The 21,808-nt window shown below is 44.4% G+C and overlaps 1 pseudogene; it reads right to left on the reverse strand.

Annotated features, from left to right (window-relative positions):
• Nucleotides 1–14,851: 14,851 nt before the first annotated feature.
• Nucleotides 14,852–20,992, reverse strand: LOC139409711 (DNA methyltransferase 1-associated protein 1-like; annotated as a pseudogene).
• Between the last annotated feature and the right edge of the window lie 816 nt (nt 20,993–21,808).

Consider the following 21,808-nt stretch of genomic DNA (forward strand, 5'->3'; position numbering starts at 1 on the left):
CCAGACACGAGGTAGGAAGTATGGTCTCTGGGTCCAAGGGTGAAGCAGCGGGGCTGTTGCGGCGGGAAAGCACATCTGGCTTACATTCTTGGACCCCGGGCGGTAGGAGATGGTAAAGTTGAACCAAGTGAAAAGCAGGGCCCATCGAGCTTGCCTGGAGTTGAGACGGTGCAGAGATAATCCAGGTTATTGTGATCCGTCCACACAATGAATGGATGTTCCTCCCACTCTAACCAGTGCCTCCAGTTCTCCAACACCATCTTCACCGCAAGTAGTTCTCGATTTCCCACATGATAATTCTTCTCTGTGACATTAGGACGATGGGAGAAAAAGGCACAGAACACTGGGACAGGACAGTCCCGACTCCGACGTCCGAAGCGTCGACCTCCATCACAAACTGACGGGACAAGTCCGGATGAATTAATATGGGAGCTGTGGTGAAGGGGTGTTTAACTTCTCTGGCGCAGGCGTTCCGCTAGCGACCCACCTCGACAACATCCAGTGAAATTGCAGAGCGCCAAATTCAAAATACAGAAATACTCATAATAAACATTCATAAAAGATACAAGTGTTATACATCGGCTTAAAGATGAAATTATTTTTAATCCAGCCGCTGTGTCATATTTCAAAAAGGCTTTACGGCGAAAGCATACCATGCGATTATCTCAGGACAGCGCCCAGCTTAAAAAAGCATACAAACATTTTCAAGCCAAGTAGAGGAGTCACGGAAGTCAGAAATAGCGATAAAATGTATCACTTACCTTTGATGAATTCATCTGGTTGCAGTCACAAGAGTCCCTGTTCTCTACCTTCTATGTTCCCCTTAGCCGCCCATCGATCCGGATGGTCAAGGCGATGAGTGAGTCGAGATCCGTAGGCAGCTCCCAGGCTGTGAGCTCGTCTTTAACCTCCTCCGATAAGGAGGAGGAACATGTCGAACAGGGAGTCTGGGTTCCAGGCACTCTCGGCAGCCAACATACGAAAATCAACAGCATAGTCTGCCACACTGCGGGAGTCTTGACAAAGCTGGAGTAACTTCCGGGTAGCCTCTCTCCCGGACAACGGGAGAGTCCTCCAGACTGAAGCATACGGCAGATTGTTGTCCCCACACCACCGTAGCCCAAGCAAGGGCCCACCCAGACATCAGCATTATGAGGTATGGGGCTGCAGCTCGAAGATGAGGGAACACAGAGAGAGAAACACCCAACAGGTTCCTGACTCTCCAGCAAAGCATTTCGGAGGAGTTAAGCGAGTTAAGCCAGGGTTACTGAGGGGTTACTGCTGACAGCGGGGTTACTGAGGGCCTGGGAGGTTACTGTCGTGGCTGGCCACCTAACAAACAATCCACGGAAGTCTGCTAGGGCAGTCATGGCAAGTTCGTACTCTCAGAACTCAGGATAAGACCCAGATGCAGACAGTTTATTTTCAAAACAGTAGGCAGGCAAATGACAGGGCAGGCAGAGGTCAGTAATCCAGGGCAGTGTCAAAAGGTACAGAACGGCAGGCAGGCTCAGGGTCAGGGCTGACTAAAACGAGCAGTTGTACGGGAAAACACGCTGGTAGGCTTGACGAAACGAGACGAACTGGCAACAGACAAAATTAAATCACAGGTATAAATACACAGGGGATGATGGGGAAAATGGGCAACACCTGGAGGGGGTGGAGACAAGCACAAGACAGGTGAAACAGATCAGGGTGTAACATGGTATTTCTATTCCATATATTAGCTTAGAACCCCTCACAGTCATTTTTGCTCATCTTAATAAAATATTTAATGAATTTCATATTGTATATGACCACATTGTATCGGTATTTATCATGGTAGGAGACATGAGGTCAATAAACACTTTTGTCCATTCGCAGGTTAATTGAAGGGAAATAGGATGGAACAGAGCTTGACCACAGAGTTTTGTGTGGGAAAAATGAGATTGAGAAAATGTAACACGCCACCTACAAAACCTAATGTAACCAGCAGAGGAATCCACCATTGTCAGACAAGAACAGCCCTTCTATATCACCTCCTGTAATACCTGTCTGCATCCCAAATGGGACTCTATTCCCTTTATAATGCACTACTTTTTACCAGAGGCCGTTGGTCAAAAAATGGTGCACTATATGAAGAGCATAGGGTGCCATTTGGGATGCAACCCTCTTCTGTCTATTTCTTTTACCAGATGTCTCTCCTCTTAACTCTGTGTTCAATCATGCCTCCTCGCTTCCCAGTCATAGCTTGTTCAGCCGGCACAGCCATGCAACAGTGACATATAGCTACGATTATCTAGGATACAGTTCAATTATGATAAACCCCCCTCACACCTCTTAGGCCCTGATTAAAGGTGCAGTCCACGGGGTTGATAAAGAGATCCCATCTGCCTCCCATCACCTAACAGCCATTGCTGTTCGATTATAAACCACTCTGCCATAGAGTTCTGCCTCATGCTTTTCACATCACCACCACACACGTGGACACACGCGCGCTCGCGCACACACATACTGGAGCAGGGGAGAGCGTGGTGTAGCTTACAGCTGATCCAGATGGATTTGGTTGTGAGTCTTTACCATTCACACATGAGTAGCGAGTCATCCCACCTACCCATCTTCGACCTGTTTTTATGAATATATATTTTTTATTAATATAATGTCTTGTATTTACTCTACACTCGCATGCGGGTGCACGCACACACCATACATGCATACGCACGCACACACACCTTCTAGATCTCAGAAGCAACGCCACTCTCATCGGAGCAGGTTTGATAAATGGATGAGCGGTGATGAAAAGAAGGTATCAAAAGAGCATGAAAGGAGAGAGAGGAAAGGAGAGCATTAATCCAACATGAGCCTAGCGCTCCACTGAATGCAGGGGGATGGAAAGAGAGGAGAGAGAGAGAGAGAGAGAGAGAGAGAGAGAGCGAGAGAGAGAAAATAAGAAGGATCGCTTCTCGTCTGTGTTCCGTCAAGGGAGAAATTACACATTTACGGAGGTTTTTTCAAGCGGCGAAGGGTTCCATAGATCAAAACCAGTGGATTTACGAGCCAATTTTCAACATGAAATATAGACACCAGGAATCCATTTACCCATGTTTACCAGCCTCTCACCACCTCCCACGCTCAGGGATGAAGTTTCCCCTAGGTACAGATCAAGGATCACCACCCCCCCCACCCCCCCACCCCCACCCCCACCCTCACCCTATCCGTAACCATTAGTGGAGAAGATGCATAACTGACCCCAGATCAGCATCTCGGGGCAATGTACACCTCCTTCCACTGAAAACAGCTTGTGAGTCCCTCAGATAAGCTCTCTCCTGTCCAACTCCAGCAGGTTCCTCCAAATGAAAAGCATATGGCATGATTACAAACACATGCAACCACAGTTAGAAATAAACCATTCAGATGGTATTTACAGGGCCTTCAGAAAGTATTCATACCCCTTTGACTTATTCCACATTTTCATGTGTTACAGCCTGAATTCAAAATCTTGCCATAGATTTTCAAGTCGATTTAAGTCAAAACTGTAACTAGGCCAACCAGGAAAATTCAGTGTCGTCTTGGTAAACAACTCCTTGTATTTTAGGTTATTGTCCTGCTGAATGGTGAATTTGTCTCCCAGTGTCTGTTGGAAAGTAGACTGAACCAGGTTTTCCTCTAGGATTTTGCCTGGACTTGGCTCTTTTCCGTTTATTTTGATCCTAAAAAGACTCCCTAGTCCTTGCCGATGACAAGCATATCCATAACATGATGCAGCCTCCACCATGCTTGAAAATATGAAGAGTGGTACTCAGTGATGCATTGTGTTGGATTTGCCCCAAACATAACGCTTTGTATTCAGGACATAAAGTTATTTTCTTTGCCACATTTTTTTGCAGTTTTACTTAGTATTTGTATTTATCAAGGATCCCCATTAGTTCCCGCCAAGGCAGCAACTACTCTTCCTGGGGTCCAAACAAATGATGGAAAAAAAACAAAAATTAAATAAAACAGTACATATGGATCCTTGATAAATACAAATATTACACCACTACATACAGTGCCTTGCGAAAGTATTCGGCCCCCTTGAACTTTGCGACCTTTTGCCACATTTCAGGCTTCAAACATAAAGATATAAAACTGTATTTTTTTGTGAAGAATCAACAACAAGTGGGACACAATCTTGAAGTGGAACGACATTTATTGGATATTTCAACTTTTTTAACAAATCAAAAACTGAAAAATTGGGCGTGCAAAATTATTCAGCCCCCTTAAGTTAATACTTTGTAGCGCCACCTTTTGCTGCGATTACAGCTGTAAGTCGCTTGGGGTATGTCTCTATCAGTTTTGCACATCGAGAGACTGAAATTTTTTCCCATTCCTCCTTGCAAAACAGCTCGAGCTCAGTGAGGTTGGATGGAGAGCATTTGTGAACAGCAGTTTTCAGTTCTTTCCACAGATTCTCGATTGGATTCAGGTCTGGACTTTGACTTGGCCATTCTAACACCTGGATATGTTTATTTTTGAACCATTCCATTGTAGATTTTGCTTTATGTTTTGGATCATTGTCTTGTTGGAAGACAAATCTCCGTCCCAGTCTCAGGTCTTTTGCAGACTCCATCAGGTTTTCTTCCAGAATGGTCCTGTATTTGGCTCCATCCATCTTCCCATCAATTTTAACCATCTTCCCTGTCCCTGCTGAAGAAAAGCAGGCCCAAACCATGATGCTGCCACCACCATGTTTGACAGTGGGGATGGTGTGTTCAGCTGTGTTGCTTTTACGCCAAACATAACGTTTTGCATTGTTGCCAAAAAGTTCAATTTTGGTTTCATCTGACCAGAGCACCTTCTTCCACATGTTTGGTGTGTCTCCCAGGTGGCTTGTGGCAAACTTTAAACAACACTTTTTATGGATATCTTTAAGAAATGGCTTTCTTCTTGCCACTCTTCCATAAAGGCCAGATTTGTGCAATATATGACTGATTGTTGTCCTATGGACAGAGTCTCCCACCTCAGCTGTAGATCTCTGCAGTTCATCCAGAGTGATCATGGGCCTCTTGGCTGCATCTCTGATCAGTCTTCTCCTTGTATGAGCTGAAAGTTTAGAGGGACGGCCAGGTCTTGGTAGATTTGCAGTAGTCTGATACTCCTTCCATTTCAATATTATCGCTTGCACAGTGCTCCTTGGGATGTTTAAAGCTTGGGAAATCTTTTTGTATCCAAATCCGGCTTTAAACGTCTTCACAACAGTATCTCGGACCTGCCTGGTGTGTTCCTTGTTCTTCATGATGCTCTCTGCGCTTTTAACGGACCTCTGAGACTATCACAGTGCAGGTGCATTTATACGGAGTCTTGATTACACACAGGTGGATTGTATTTATCATCATTAGTCATTTAGGTCAACATTGGATCATTCAGATATCCTCACTGAACTTCTGGAGAGAGTTTGCTGCACTGAAAGTAAAGGGGCTGAATAATTTTGCACGCACAATTGTTCAGTTTTTGATTTGTTAAAAAAGTTTGAAATATCCAATAAATGTCGTTCCACTTCATGATTGTGTCCCACTTGTTGTTGATTCTTCACAAAAAAATACAGTTTTATATCTTTATGTTTGAAGCCTGAAATGTGGCAAAAGGTCGCAAAGTTCAAGGGGGCCGAATACTTTCGCAAGGCACTGTATCTAAAATGCAAAATTGATAATAGCACCATACATACACGTGTAGAGTGCATGCTCTGGCGTGTGTGTGTGTGGGTGCATGTGTGTGGTTCTCCTCAAGTCCGCATTGTTCCATAAGGTGTCGTTTTTTCAAAATCTGATTTGACTGCTTGCATGAGTTACTTGATGTGCAATAGAATTCCCTGTAGTCATGGCCCTTTGTAGTACTGTGCTTTTCCCCGTCTGTTCTGGACTTGGGGACTGTGAAGAGACCCCTAGTGGCATGTCTTGTGGGGTATGCATGGGGTGTCTGAGTTGTGTGCTAGTCGTTTGAACAGACAGCTCTGTGCTTTCAACATGTCGATACCTCACACAAAGACAAGTAGTGATGCGGTCAATCTCTCCACCACTGTGAGCCAGGACAGATTAACATGCATCTTGTTGTTCTCTCCGTGAACATTTAAGCCCAGCCGTGCTGCTCTATTCTGGGCAAAGTGTAATTTGCCTATGTCCCTCTTTGTGGCACTTGATCATATAACTGGGCAGTAGTCCAGGTGTGACAAAACTAGGGGTCTGTAGGACTTGTTTTGTTGATGGCAATGTCAAGAACGCAGAGCGACGCTTTATTGCGGAGAGAACTCTCCTCATCTTAGCTACCGTTGCATCAATGTTTTGACCATGACAAACTGCTCAATTTCCACATGATTAATTACAAGATTTAGTTGAGATATAGGGTTAAGTGAATGATTTGTCCCAAATGCAATGCTTTTAGTTTTGGAAAAATTTAGGACTAGTTTATTACTTGCCACCAAATCTAAAACTGACTGCAGCTCTTAAGTGTTGAAGGGATTTCACTTGCTGTGGAGGGCTGACGTGTATAGTGATGAGTCATCAGCATACATAGACACACCGGCTTTATTCAGTGGCAGTGGCAGGTCATTAGTAAAAAAAAAATAATAATAATAAGAGGCCTAGACAGTTGCCCTGGGAAATGCCTGACTCTACCTGGATGGTGTTGGATAGGCTTCCATTAAAAAACACCATCTGTGTTCGGATAGATAACTTTCGATCCATGCTATCTATAGCAGGGGATGTAAATTCATAAAACGTACGTTTTTGCAGCAGCCGATTATGATCGATAACGTCAAAAGCTGCAGTGAAGTCTAACAAAACAGCTCCAACTATCTTAACAATTTCTTTCAGCCAATCATAAGTGCCCTACATGTTGAGCGCACTTTCCTATAAGCGTGCTGAAAGTTGATTCTTCGTTTACTGAGAAATAGCATGGTATCTGGTCAAACACCATTTTTTTCCCAAAAAGTTTACTAAGGGTTGGTAGCAGGCTGATTTGGTGTGCTGTTTGAGCCAGTAAAGGGTGCTTTGCTATTCCTGGGTAGCGGAATTACTTTTGCTTCCCTCCAGGCCTGAGGGCACACACTTTCCTGTAGGCTTAGATCGAATAGATGGCAAATAGGAGTGGCAATACAGTTCGCTTTCATCCTCAGTCATTTTCCATCCAAGTTGTCAGACTCAGCTTGTCATTGTTGATAGACAACACTTTTTTTTTAAAACCTCTTTTACACTCACTTTACAGCGTTCAAAATTACATTTGTCTTTCAGAATATTCTCAGTTATTCATGGATGTGTAGGTTCAGAATTTGTTGTTTGCATGTCATGCCTACACTTGCTAATGTTGCCAATGATTTTTTTTATTTTAGTAGTTGTAATGAACGAACCATCTGATTCAATGAATGATGGAGCTTTTGCCGAACATTTCATTTAAGGTGCTCCAAAGCTTTCTACTATCATTCTTTGTGTAATTTGTTTCATAATACAATTTCATATTTTAGTCGCATGATTTCTCAATTTACAGTACATTTGCCGATCAGCTGTTGTAACGATGTGCGCTGAGTCGGGAAGCAAATTCAGCACGGACAGACATGTCACAGAAACAGAAACAATAACGCTTGGGGAAGGAACCAAAGGGAGTGACATATAGGGAAAGTAATCAGGGAAGTGATGGAGTCCAGGTGAGTCTTCTGACGTGTAGGTGCGTAACGATGGTGACAGGTGTGCGCCATAACGAACAGCCTGGTGACCAGAGGGAGCACAAGTCACAGTACCCCCTCCGACGCGAAGCTCTAGCCGCAGGACGCTGACCAAAATGACGATCAGGAGCTGACCAGTCACCTCTACTGAGGTGCGGGAAACCTGTCAGTCCGGCTGAGACGCGGGAGCATGGTGACCTAGAGAGAGAGCATACATGACGGTACCCCCTCCCCGACGCGTTCAGCTCCAGCCGCAGGATTCCAACCAAAGGGATGTCCTGGGGATCAGGAGCGGACCGGTCACCCCTGCTGATGCACGGCAACTTGACAGACCGGCTGAGGCAGAGGAACCTGGCGATCCAGCTGAGGCATGAGAGCCTGATGAGCTGGTGAAAGCAGGGGAGCCTAGCTATCTGGTGAAGGCATGAAAGCCCGATGACTCGGCTGAGGCAGGGGAGCATGGTGACCCGGCTAAGGCATGAGAGCAGGCGGAGGCGGGAGAGCCTGGCGATCGGTCTGAGAGTCTGTAGCGGCTCCCGGACCCGATGTCATTCCCACCGAAGAAGAAAAAAAAAAACACTCAGCCAGTCCAGATGCTTCCCTTAGGTGAGGCGTTATTCTGTAACGATGTGCGGTGAGGGTTGGGAAGCAAGTTCAGGGAGTGAGTGTTTTAATAAATAAACTAAACATAATACAAACTATGAACAACGCACAGACATGACACAGAAACAATAACACCTGGGGAAGGAACCAAAGGGAGTGACATACAGTGGGGAGAACAAGTATTTGATACACTGCCGATTTTGCAGGTTTTCCCACTTACAAAGCATGTAGAGGTCTGTAATTTTTTATCATAGCTACACTTCAACTGTGAGACGGAATCTAAAACAAAAATCCAGAAAATCTCATTGTATGATTTTTAAGTAATTCATTTGCATTTTATTGCATGACATAAGTATTTGATCACCTACCAACCAGTAAGAATTCTGGCTCTCACAGACCTGTTAGTTTTTCTTTAAGAAACCCTCCTGTTCTCCACTCATTACCTGTATTAACTTCACCTGTTTGATCTCGTTACCTGTATAAAAGACACCTGTCTTTTAATCAAACAGACTCCAACCTCTCCACAATGGCCAAGACCAGAGAGCTGTGTAAGGACATCAGGGATAGAATTGTAGACATGCACAAGGCTGGGATGGGCTACAGGACAATAGGCAAGCAGCTTGGTGAGAAGGCAACAACTGTTGGCGCAATTATTAGAAAATGGATGAAGTGCAAGATGACGGTCAATCACCCTCGGTCTGGGGCTCCATGCAAGATCTCACCTCGTGGGGCATCAATGATTATGAGGAAGGTGAGGTATCAGCCCAGAACTACACGGCAGGACCTGGTCAATGACCTGAAGAAAGCTGGGACCACAGTCTCAAAGAAAACCATTAGTAACACACTACACCGTCATGGATTAAAATTCTGCAGCGCACGCAAGGTCCCCTGCTCAAGCCAGCGCATGTCCAGGCCCGTCTGAAGTTTGCCAATGACCGTCTGGATGATCCAGAGGAGGAATGGGAGAAGGTCATGTGGTCTGATGAGACAAAAATAGGTTTTTGGTCTAAACTCCACTCGCCGTGTTTGGAGGAAATAGAAGGATGAGTACAACCCCAAGAACACCATCCCAACCGTGAAGCATGGAGGTGGAAACATAATTATTTGGGAATGCTTTTCTGCAAAGTGGACAGGACGACTGCACCATATTGAGGGGAGGATGGATGGGGCCATGTATCGCGAGATCTTGGCCAACAACCTCCTTCCCTCAGTAAGAGCATTGAAGATGGGTCGTGGCTGGGTCTTCCAGCATGACAACGACCCGAAACACACAGCCAGGGCAACTAAGGAGTGGCTCCATATGAAGCATCTCAAGTTCCTGGAGTGGCCTAGCCAGCCTCCAGACCTGAACCCAACAGAAAATCTTTGGAGGGAGCTGAAAGTCCATAGTGCCCAGCGACAGCCCCGAAACCTGAAGGATCTGGAGAAGGTCTGTATGGAGAAGTGGGCCAAAATCCCTGCTGCAGTGTGTGCAAATCTGGTCAAGAACTACTGGAAACGTATGATCTCTGTAATTGCAAACAAAGGTTTCTGTACCAAATATTAAGTTCTGCTTTTCTGATGTATCAAATACTTATGTCATGCAATAAAATGCCAATTAATTACTTAAAAATCATACAATGCGATTTTCTGGATTTTTGTTTTAGATTCAGTCTCTCACAGTTGAAGTGTACCTATGATAAAAAATTACAGACTACATGCTTTGTAAGTATCAAATACTTGTTCTCCCCACTGTATAGGGAAGGTAATCAGGGAAGTGATGGAGTACAGGTGAGTCTGATGACCTGCAGGTGCGCGTAACAATGGTGACAGGTGTGCGCCATAACGAGCAGCCTGGTGACCTAGAGGCCGAAGAGGGAGCACAAGTGACAGCTGTGCAGCCAAACTAATTTGCCATTCCTTATGCCTGGTCCCTCAACCATACAAGTTTTTAACACAATTTTTTAATTCCTTATCAATCCATAGGGATTTAACAGTTTTTAAAGTACTTTTCTTAAGGAGTGCATGCTTATTAGTAACTGGAATAAGCAATTTTATAAATGCGGAGAGGAAGACTTTAGTGCCTTTTGCAAACAGGATACATGTTTTGGTAAATTTTTATTCTGTACAGGCTTCCTTCTTTTCAATCTGTCATTAATATTAGTCTTGTGGATTAACTACAATGTTGATCCATCCTCAGTTTTCTCCTATCACGGCCATTAAACTCTAACTGTTTTAAAGTCACCATTGGCCTCATGTTGAAATCCTTGAGCGGTTTCCTTCCTCTCCGGCAACTGAGTTAGGAAGGATGCCTGTATCTTTGTAGTGACTGGGTGTATTGATACACCATCCAAAGTGTAGTTAATAACTTCACCATGCTCAAAGGGATATTCAGTGTCAGCTTTTTTATTTTTTTAAAATCTCAATTGAATCCATTTTAAATTCAGGTTGTAACACAACAAAATGTGGAAAAAGTCAAGGGGTGTGAACACTTTCTGAAACCCCTGTAAATACCATCTGAATTAACCAAAACCCCAACGTAAATCAGTCATTTAAATAACACACTCGAGATGAATGAGTAAAAAAAAGCGCCAATTGACACTGAAACAAACTCACTTTTTCACAAGCTCAAAGATAACCATGCGCTGTATAAAAGCGAATAAAATATAGAATCATTAACGTAAATCCATTTATTTCAGCAATCAAGTGCATTCTGGAAGCTAATTTATTTCATGCGTCTGGATGCTTGGGTGGACATATCATCCTCATATATCCCATCCTGGGGATCAACACATCTATATTCCTTTCGGGGAAGTAATATGACATATCAGTTATTAAATATGTTGTCCTACTATACCTGGTAGAGATTAATTCCTATAAGTGGCCCTTATGCCAGTGTAATGGAGGAATTATCTATTGGCCTAATTGTTAAGATGGTGGTTTCTCACGCAGTAGACCAGCGTTCAGATCCCACCTGTGACACCATCAGTTCATGACGTTTTAGACTAGTCAAATGCACAGACACAGCAACCCTACAATGCTACACTTCTCTGATTGTCATGGCAGGATTTTAAAGGTGAATAAAAACACAAGAATGACTGTATTTATGCTAATGAAAATATTAATTGTATATAAAAATGATAAGATACTGCAATCCTCAAGAGTCATTCTTTTTTTGTGTGTGCCTGTGAGCCTGTGAGGACACACATTTGTTCCGGGGTTGATGTCAATTCCTTTAAATTCAGAAAGTAAACTGAACTTCCAATTGCAATTTCTATTTTCCTCAAAGCCTTTACTGATGTGTGCATATGAATGAGTGAATATCAGCAGATAAGCTCCCTCGTCTTTCCTACTGAGGAAGCGTTTGGGCGAGCTGAGGTCTCCAAATTACCAGTTGTCGTCTTTCTGGAGCCAGACTCCCTCCATCAGCACATTGCCGTGCTCCTCGGAGAATTGCCAGTTGGCTTTGTAGCGCTGGTCCCCTGTGCCCTCCGCGAGGTCCCAAAGCTCTATAGACAGTCTCTCCTCAGGCATGTCCAAGAAGTCCATTAGGTCAGAGGTCATGCCCATTATCTGGAGGTCAAAGGTCCTCGGTGTGACAGTGGAGGCTAAGTACTGGGCCAGGGAGGGGCTGAGACGGTTGGCTGGTGGAGTCGGCTGAGGCTGGCCTTGCCCAGTGCTGTCCCACAGACCTGTCAGGTTCTTCATAACCTCCAGACGACGAGGTTCTTCAGCTCTATAGGATACAAACACAGCCTCACATAACACCTTGGTCCTGGCCTGGTTCCATACTGTACTGGCATGTGTTGTCGCCAACTCTTCTATCATTGTACAGTATGGAACCTACCTTGTTTGTAGTCTTCAAGGGAAATCAGAGTTATTGAATTCTATTGGGTCATTAAATTAAAAATCATACAAATTCCATAATACAGTATTAGCTGTAATGATATTTACCCAGTGTCTGTATTGTTCCAGGCGTCTCCTGTGGACTGACCAGGCTTGAGCTGGGCCAGATCTCCAGAGATGTCCTTCTTGGCTGCTCTCGGGCACCCGCTGCTGCCATACACCTTATCGGCTGACCTCTTCCTCTGTCGCTGCTGCTTCTGTCGTAGTGGGCTGGGGTCCTTGGGGGCCCTGATGCTGGGGACCAGTTTAGGCCTCTTGGGCTGGCTCACCTTCTGTTTCGCAATAAAATCCTTCAGCCTCTTCCAAGAAAGGTACGAGGATACCTGACTGGCTTTGGCACCGGCCTCCACATGCTGCACAGCACCCTGGGACAGCTGGGTCAACTTAGGTCTCTTGAGCTGGCTCACTTCCTGATTGACAGTAGGACTATCCTTCAACCAAGGAATGTAAAGATTTCTTGCCTTCAACAGCTCCACTGTCAGGGGGCAGGGAAGGTCATGACTGGCATTGGCCTCCACATGGTGTACAGCACTCTGGGACAGCTGGGTCAGCACAGGACTCCACACAGCCTTCTGAGATGAGCCTGGAAAACCAACCCTTCTCAGGATCATCCTGATTGCTGAGGGATTTGTGGGGTGGACACACAGGTTGGACTCCCAAACCTGAAAAGTGTGTTATGAGTTAACAATTGGAATTTCTAAATACATGGACATCATGATTTGAAAGGCTCTGGGAATCTTTTCTACACTAGTAAGGATGGCTTTTTTTTAAGCCTACAGGCCAAACCTGTCGAATTGTTTATAAAAAAAAATATTATTAGGGTTACCTCAAAACAGTAAACCTGTCAACAACTGAAAAACGAGCAAGTACATTTGCCTACTCACGTTGCCCATTTTTGAATTCCTTTGTTGAGAAGTTTGGATAAATCTTAGTTTGCGCTGAATGGAAGTCTGCGATGAAAGATCTTGTTTGAAATGTCATCCAAGTAATAGCCTTTCGAATTTATTTGTTGGAGTTTATCTACCTACAGATTCTGGAATGAAACGTCATAAAAGAGCGCACGGAATAGTGGCGTTGCCTCCATTTCAATGCGCAACCTTATAAACGTTATCGGTCTCAGCTTTTGCACTGAGTTTTCTAATATGACCAGCTATGCAGTTATCCCTGTGTGATATCATTAAAATCTTCCCTAAGTAAATCATTAAAATCTTCCCCAAATATATATACATATTTTAAATATCGATAATTCTCATTCAAAGAAACGTGCATACTTCACCAGCCAACCCCTTTTACGTGACATTTGCATACAAATTCCTGCCCAAATGAGCTCAATAGCATCATTGACATGCAACTAGAAATATTATGAGAAATCTAATGCTGTTCCAGTGGCCAGCGTAAACAAAAAATTAACATGGTCTAATTAACATATTAATGAACTCATTTGTAATTTCACTGGAATGGCAGGCAAGGCCAACATGTCATGATCTTATAGCTTTACATCCCATTTATTTTCAACATTAATTGTTTCGGAATAAATCTTACATCACTGCTGCAGAGCATGATTTACATTTAGACCGATTAGTACTTTGGTATGCTCCCTGGTAAAGCGACGGGTCTATGAGCACAACACGTTGAAAATACGTATTTTTTGTTGTTGTTGCTAGAAAGACATTTAAAAGCAGCTTTTCAACTCCTCTCCATCACACTCTGTTCTGCGCTGTCTTCTCAATCTCGTTCCACCCCATGCCGGATCTTCTGGTGTTAGCTTCAAGCTCGTGCCTTTAGAGGTTGTATGTGCTGATTACAGACCGATTATACTACACCGATTCTAGCATGACTTCAATACGGGAACTATGCTACAAATGAGATATCAGAACACAAGACCATTTGAAAAAAAAAATAGGTTTATTGATTTGGTCAATCTTGTAGGTTGCTTTCAACTCTTTTCTGATTCAGCGAGGACAGCAGCCCATTTTAGCTTGATCAAAAACTCTCCCACAAGCCAAGATAAGCAAAAACCTTTTGACTTATCTGAAATGGCACTTTCCATGGCTGTTGCTTTTAATGCAATGACAGGGGGTGCCTCCACTAAGAGGGAACACAAAACGACATAAGCAAGGTAACAAAACAGCATGATGAAACAACTGTGGTCAGAGATTGCCCTTATTTATGGGCCTGGGCCCGGTTTCCCAAAAGCATATTAAGGCTAAATTAAATTGTTAGAATTTAGCCTTAAGATGCTTTTGGGAAACCAGGCCCAATCTCAAACAGACAGTAGGCTCATCTCTCCGCCATGGCTCTATTAGCTCGGTCTGGCTATTTACAGTTTATCTGGCCTCATCTCAGCCTTCACAAAGGAGGGAGAGGAGGAGTAATGAAAAGGAATGTCAGTCGTTGTATTTGTCATGGTATTGCTGTAAAGGGGAGAGTAGATGTTGGGCCTGGGGTGGTGGTGGTGGTGTGTGGGGGGGGGGTTATTGTACAGGAGCATCAGTCACATTTAGGGGGGGGGGTCTTGGTTGTTTGTTATTGGGGGGGGGTGATGGATGACAAACCCTCCCCCTTTCTCCAGCTCTCCGCTCTACAGGCCACTCCACTGAGGCCAGGGTGGGATGTGACCTCATCCTCTCTCCTCTCCTCCTCAGTCACATAAAACCCCAGGGCTCATTTTCCACGTCAAAGCCTCTTCACCTACTTGATGGACGAGGATCTGGAGGCGGACTCTCTGCGTTTATGCTGGAATGACAAAGAATGCACCAAACGCTGTCAGCCATTGGTCCAGAACATATCTGCATAATTTCACATGCAACTATGACAGTGCCCATTGGAACACTGCCGAAATGTATTCTCTTTGACAAGTTCTATTCAGCCAACTCCTGTTAGACAGCCGGGCTGTATTCATTAGGGTACACTATATCAAAACATATAGCGACGGACAACGAAAACAGGCATTCCTCATAGGATAAGCTCCGGTCGTCCCTCGTTTATATCAGTTTTATTCCATATGGTGCCTAATGAAAACAACCAAGGTTTGTGTGCGTGGGGTGGGTTAAAATACTTGAGTTGGGGGTGAGTGGGGCTCCCACCACATCAATGATCTGCTCCTTGGCCTCCCCATTGATGTCATCGGTGCCGGGCACCTACAGACCACCCAGTCCTCCTCTCCCTGGGGGCCTGACAGGGCCCACCCCTCCTCCAGCCTTCAGCAGCAGGGCCTTGAAGAAGTGGCGGAGCATCTGTTGTTCGTACTCAGATACCATGAGCCTGCTTCAGCTCCTAGACCAGCACCATGCCAATGAGTAGCTCGTTGAACATCTGGACTATGTCCTCTGTGGGCATGGGGTTCAGGTCTACACAGAGAGAACAGAGTAGGGAAAGATGGAGTTAGAAACACGCAGGACGTACCACTTTGAGGCCCTGATTTGGGTTGTGTGAAACCGCAATCCATTGTCAGTAACCAAATTGTTTGCCTGGTTTTACTATTCCTACATGGATATGCAAACTCAATAAAGGCGTAGTCACTCCACTACCTGGTAAGAGTGCGTTGGTATTTTTGGGATGGTCTCTCTTACAGGTTGAGCCATTTTTTTTGTCAATACTTTCTGAGGTCTGTTTTCTCTATTCAGGTTGGTGTGGTAGATGTGATTTCTATCGCTTGTGTGAGATAGTGCCTTGGTTTGCTTTCCGTATCATTTAGTCCTAGGATACGGTGGTGGTAGGTGGTATGGCTAGCTGCGCACTCACCCACTTCCCGCTCCGTCACAAACTCCTCAATGGCCTTGATCTTCTTCTGGCCTACCGAGCTCGGCAGTTTCATCTGTAACACACACACACACACACACACACACACACACACACACACACACACACACAATAAGTCGGGGATGTCAGGAATATGGGGATAAACTGACAGATTATCCGAGGAGAACTCCACTCCTTTAGCCCTAATGCATTTTGCATAGAGAGTAACGGCTCCCCATCAGTCTTTCAGACGAATAAGCTCCCTCTGCTGCTACGTCTTACAGATATTAGTGCGCCACTAGCGGCATAAATCATGGTTTTTGCTAATGAGAGCTAGGACTGTGTCCCGCCTCCCAAATAGCACCCTGTTCCCTATGAAGTGCACCGCTTTTGACCAGAATCCTATGGGCCCTGGTCAAAAGTAGTGCACTACTTAGGAAATTAGGGTACCATTTGGGACTTAGAGCCAGGCCTAACATGCTCCAGCCACTCTCAGCATACATCACAAGCTATGAGACCACGCATGCTAGACCGGTGAAATAAAGTAAAATAAATGGATCTTTTGGACCCTTGTAAAAATGGAACATTGGTGGAGAGTTTTCCAAAACCATCTCAAATTGATTGTTTGAAAAGAGTGCTTTATATTGGCCTTTTGTAAAGTTGAGGTCCTAGGATTATACTTTTGGAGGGGAACAATCTAAGCAAAACCCATATGCTGTTCCTATATACAAATCATATGCAACTGATCGTTTTAGTGAATGGCCATGCTTACCCTCTGACTGCGCAGTGAGACTCCAGCTGATTTGAAGTCGGGGAATATGATGCCTGCTATCTCAGGAACAGCTTGTTGTGGACAGACGGAGACTGTAGAGAGGTGAGCAAGACTGACTTCGTCACTTTTTTTTAAAGCAGGGTGGCATCAGGGTCCTTTTAAATGCAAAACACACTTGAAATCGTAACCACACAAAAAAAAATATTGATAGGAGTTGATAATTGCACGGGGCCTATATTGGAGGGAAAGGTGGAGCCCTTCACCATATTTCTCACAACTATCAAGATACTCTCAGATCTCTACAAAAGCATGGGGTGGGGGTGATGGTTGATTTACCAGTTTCTCTGTCTCTCGTTTCAGTGGGAGCTTCTTCTTGCTGGCTTTGCTCTATGCACGTCTCATCTGTGTTGGTGTCGGCGGCTTTCTTCTCACGCTCCTTTTTCCTGCTCTCAATCATCCGCAGCTCCTGCATCAGATACTCCTCTTCTTCCACCTGCAGGGCAAAACGGGGAAGTGCAACGTGAGTGCTGGGTCATGTTCATCAGGACAAAAATGAACTGAAACAGGGAGGTACTATCTGAACTTGTCCACTCAGAAAGCTTATTTGGGTTTTCCGTTGCAAAACGTTTTGCCCTAATGAATACGACCCTGGACTATAACACAGCATGAAATGTTGGATCCAAACTGGGGAATAAGCTGCACCTTCAAAACACTAACAGTGGAATTGTCTTAATAATAATATATTTATTTTGAATAGCGCTTTTCATACAGAACCTCACAAAAAAATATAATTGAAAACAAAATCTGCCAGCCAGATGGCAGTTCATGGGATATGGTCCTCCACAGCTGGATGATGATGCAGTTCATTAAAGGAGTAGGTTAAGTGGAGGTGGTGTCGAGGGTCCAGCCAGGGAGGGAAAACATGTCAGACTTGAGCATATCCTTAGGCACCCCTGTCTCTAAAGTTGTATCAATCCCATTGATTTATAAAGCCTTTTTTACATCAGCCGATGTCACAGTGCTGGACAGAAACCCAGCCTAAAACCCCAAACAGCAAGCAATGCAGGTGTAGAAGCACGGTCGCTAGGAAAAACTCCCTAGAAAGGCCCGAACCTAGGAAGAAACCTAGAGAGGAACCAGGCTCTGAGGCGTGGCCAGTCCTCTTCTGGCTGTGCCGGGTGAAGATTACAACAGAACATGGCCAAGATGTTCAAACGTTCATAGATGACCTGCAGGGTCAGATAATAATAGTCAACGGTTGTAGAGGGTGCAACAGGTCAGCACCTCAGGAGTAAATGTCAGTTGGCTTTTCATAGACGATCATTCAGATTTAGAGACAGCAGGTGCGGTAGAGAGAGAGTCCAAAACAGAAGGTCCGAGACAAGGTAGCGCGTCCAGTTCACAGCTACTCCTACTGCGGTTTCCTGCGAATCTCGTGACGCGCAACAAATATGTAGATCTTGGGCTCTGTCCATGTTGCAGCCCGGACCTTGCTCAGCGTGCACAAATGTAGTAGTAACGCTCCTTCAGGTAATCCGTTGAACGTTTCTGAAAGCACAAAATCCTGGAATGTTTACGGGATGTCTATTATAATGGAAAGACATTGTATTTCATGAAGTATCACTTGCTTTTAAAAATGCCAATATTCAAATTGAAATGACTCCTGACTGCAATGTGATTTGTGGATTCAAATGAAGTATTTAAAGTGTGTGTGTAGGAGCAGTTGTGGACGACGATGAAACGCAAGTCAAACAGTTGGTCTGTCTCTGCTTTGGTACAGCCGTCGTCATGGAAATACATCTGATACTCCTGCTCCGGGTACACTGGCACCTGCACTGCCTAGAGATGGGGAGGGGGGGGGGGGGGGGAGAGAGAAACAGGGGGAAAGCGGGAGAGAGACAGACACAGGGGGAGAAGAAAAGAGAGAGATGGGGGAGACAGGTGTGTGCCTTTCCAAATCATGTCCAATCAATTGAATTTCAAGGATGATCAATGGAAACAGAATGCACCTGACCTTAATTTTGAGCCTCATAATAAAGGGTGTTTTTTGCAAATATTTAAAAAAGAAACCTGTTTTAGCTTTGTCATAATGTGGTATTGTGTGTAGATTGATGAGGAAAATGTTTTATTTAATCAATTTTAGAATAAGGCTATACTGTAACAAAATGTGGAAAAAGTCAAGGGGTCTGGATACTTTCCGGATATACTGTGTGTTACATTTCATATGGTATGTATTAATTTGTGAATGTCCATCATCCATTTTGTATGATATGATATGTTCTGTAGAGCTACAGTGCTTTCTCCTTTTGTTCTTTTGACACACATCCCACTGGGCACACACTGGTTGAAACAACATTGTTTCCACGTCACTTCATTGAAATTACGTTAAATCAACGTGGAATAGATGTTGAATTGACATCTGTGCCCAGTGGGATGAAATCAAAATCATACTACTCCTGGTCACTCTGACTCCACTTCTCCCAATGGGTCCTTCACCATCTTTGTGACCGCAAAAACAAGTTTCCCAAAAAAACATTATTGCTCATGAATCACACTCCAACAGGGAATGAGGCATTATCACACTGAGGATTATCTTGATTTACAACTTTAGCCCTTTTATCGCCATTATTAGGTGTTACAGTATTACACAATTTTTTTCCAGCCGCACTTGCGCCGACAGAATCAAACAGTCCTTCTGCCATTGCTCCGACCTAATTAGCGTTGTCAGGGCGGAGGTAGGACCATCTCATCCTTGTATACAGTATCTGTGAACAAGCTTCCATTCAGTATTCTTCTTTGCCATATAACACATTAGATCTGGTAAAAGATAATACAAACAAAAATATGCTTTTTTCCCCCATCATCTTTGAAATACAAGAGAAAGGCCAGACTTTCATGTAGGAGTCTAGGTGTCACTTAGATTTTGGCCACTAGATGGCAGGAGTGTGTCTAAAGTTTCAGACTGATCCAGTGAAGAATTACATTTCTGCCCAAATTGTTGTTTACACACTCCCAGGAATGTCATACATGATGGATCATTAGCTTATACACTAACTTTCACACAGCTAGATGGCCGGGTGGGGTGGGTGTGGAGCCAGAGTCAGCAGTGGGGTCAAACTATAGATCCCAGTTCCTACATTTGAACATTAAAATTGATTATATCAAACTAAACTATGCTACATTGTATCTCTGGGACCCTCAGGATGACAAATCAGAGCAAGATTAAAGTACATTATTTACCTTCAGAGGTGAATGTATCAAACCAGTTACCGTGATAAAAGTTTTTTGTTGTTGTGCACTCTCCTCAAACAATAGCATGTTTTTTTCTCACTGTAATAGCTACTGTTAATTGGATACTGCAGTTAGATTGACACATATTTAAGCTTTCTGCCAATATAAGACATCTCTATGTCCCAGAAAGTTGGCTGTTGTAAACAACGTCATTCTAGTCATATTAGCGTATGTTAGCAACAACCGTTCCAGTTTAGGGACAGTAGAGGATAATGCACCGCCCCATGCAGGAAGGATCTGTACCCAATTCCTGGAAGCTTGGGCAAATTGCTGCGGGGTGGGTGCAGAGCTGTTGGCCGGGGTAGGGGTAGCCAGGTGGAAAGCATGGCCAGCCGTAGAAAAATGCTTGTTGAAATTCTCGACTATCGTAGATTTATCGATGGTGACCGTGTTTCTTATCCTCAGCGCAGTGGGCAGCTGGGAGGAGGTGCTCTTATTCTCCGGAATTTGTGCTACAGGATGCAAATTTCTGTTTGAAAAAAATAGCATTTGCTTTCCTAACTGACTGTATATATTGTTTCCTAACTTCCCTGAAAAGTTGCATATCGTGGGGGCTATTCGATGCTAATGCAGTACGTCACAGGATGTTTTTGTGCTGGACAAGGCAGTCAAGTCTGGAGTGAACCAAGGGCAATATCTGTTCTTAGTTCTACATGCTTATTTAAGATGGTGAGGAATGAGCAAGTTTAAGAATAACCAGGCATCCTCTACTGACAGGATGAGGTCAATATCCTTCCAGGATACCCGGGCCAGGTCGATTAGAAAGGCCTGCTCGCTGAAGTGTTTTAGGGAGTGTTTGACAGTGATGAGGGGTGGTCGTTTGATGCATTACAGAAGCAGGCAATGAGGCAGTGATCGCTGAGATCCTGGTTGAAGACATCAGAGGTGTATTTAGAGGGCAGGTTGGTCAGGATGATATCTATGATGGTGCCCGTGTATATAAGGTTGTATCTGGTAGGTTCCTTGATCATTTGTGTGAGATTGAGGGCATCTAGCTTAGATTGTAGGACGGCCGGGATGTTAAGCATATCCCAGTTCAGGTCACCTAACAGTGCGAACTCTGAAGACAAATGGGGGGCAATCAATTCACATATGGTGTCCAGGGCACGGTTGAGGGCTGAGGGGGGTCTATAACAAGCGGCAACAGTGAAATACTTATTTCTGGAAAGGTGGATTTTTAAAAGTAGAAGCTCGAACTGTTTGGGCACAGACCTGGATTGCATTACAGAACTCTGCAGACTATGTATGCAGTAGATTGCAACTCTGCCCCTTTGGCAGTTCTATCTAGGTGGAAAATGTTGAAGTTGGGGATGGAAATTTCAGAATTTTTGGTGGCCTTCCTAAGCCAGGATTCAGACACGGCTAAGACGTCAGGGTTGGCGGAGTGTGCTAAAGCAGTGTATAAAACAAACTTAGGGAGGAGGCTTCTGATATTAACATGCATGAAACCAAGGCTTTTATGGTTACAGAAGTCAACAAATGAGAGCACCTGAGGAATAGGTGTGGTACTTGGGGCTACAGGGCCTGGGTTAACCTCTACATCACCAGAGGAACAGAGGAGGAGTAGGATAAGGGTACAGCTAAAGACTATAAGAACTGGTCATCTAGTGCATTGGGAACAGAGCATAAAAGGAGCAGATTTCTGGGCGTGGTAGAATAGATCCAGGACATAATGTACAGACAAGGGTATGGTAGGATATGAGTACAGCGGAGGTAATCCTAGGCATTGAGTGACGATGAGAGGTTTCGTCTCTGGAGGCACCAGTTAAGCCAGGTGAGGTCTCCGCATGTGTGTGGGGTGGGACAAAAGAGCTATCTAAGGCAAGTTGAGCAGGACTGAGGGC

The sequence above is a fragment of the Oncorhynchus clarkii genome, chromosome 5, assembly GCF_045791955.1.
Source record: "Oncorhynchus clarkii lewisi isolate Uvic-CL-2024 chromosome 5, UVic_Ocla_1.0, whole genome shotgun sequence".
In the NCBI taxonomy this organism is placed as follows: domain Eukaryota; kingdom Metazoa; phylum Chordata; class Actinopteri; order Salmoniformes; family Salmonidae; genus Oncorhynchus; species Oncorhynchus clarkii.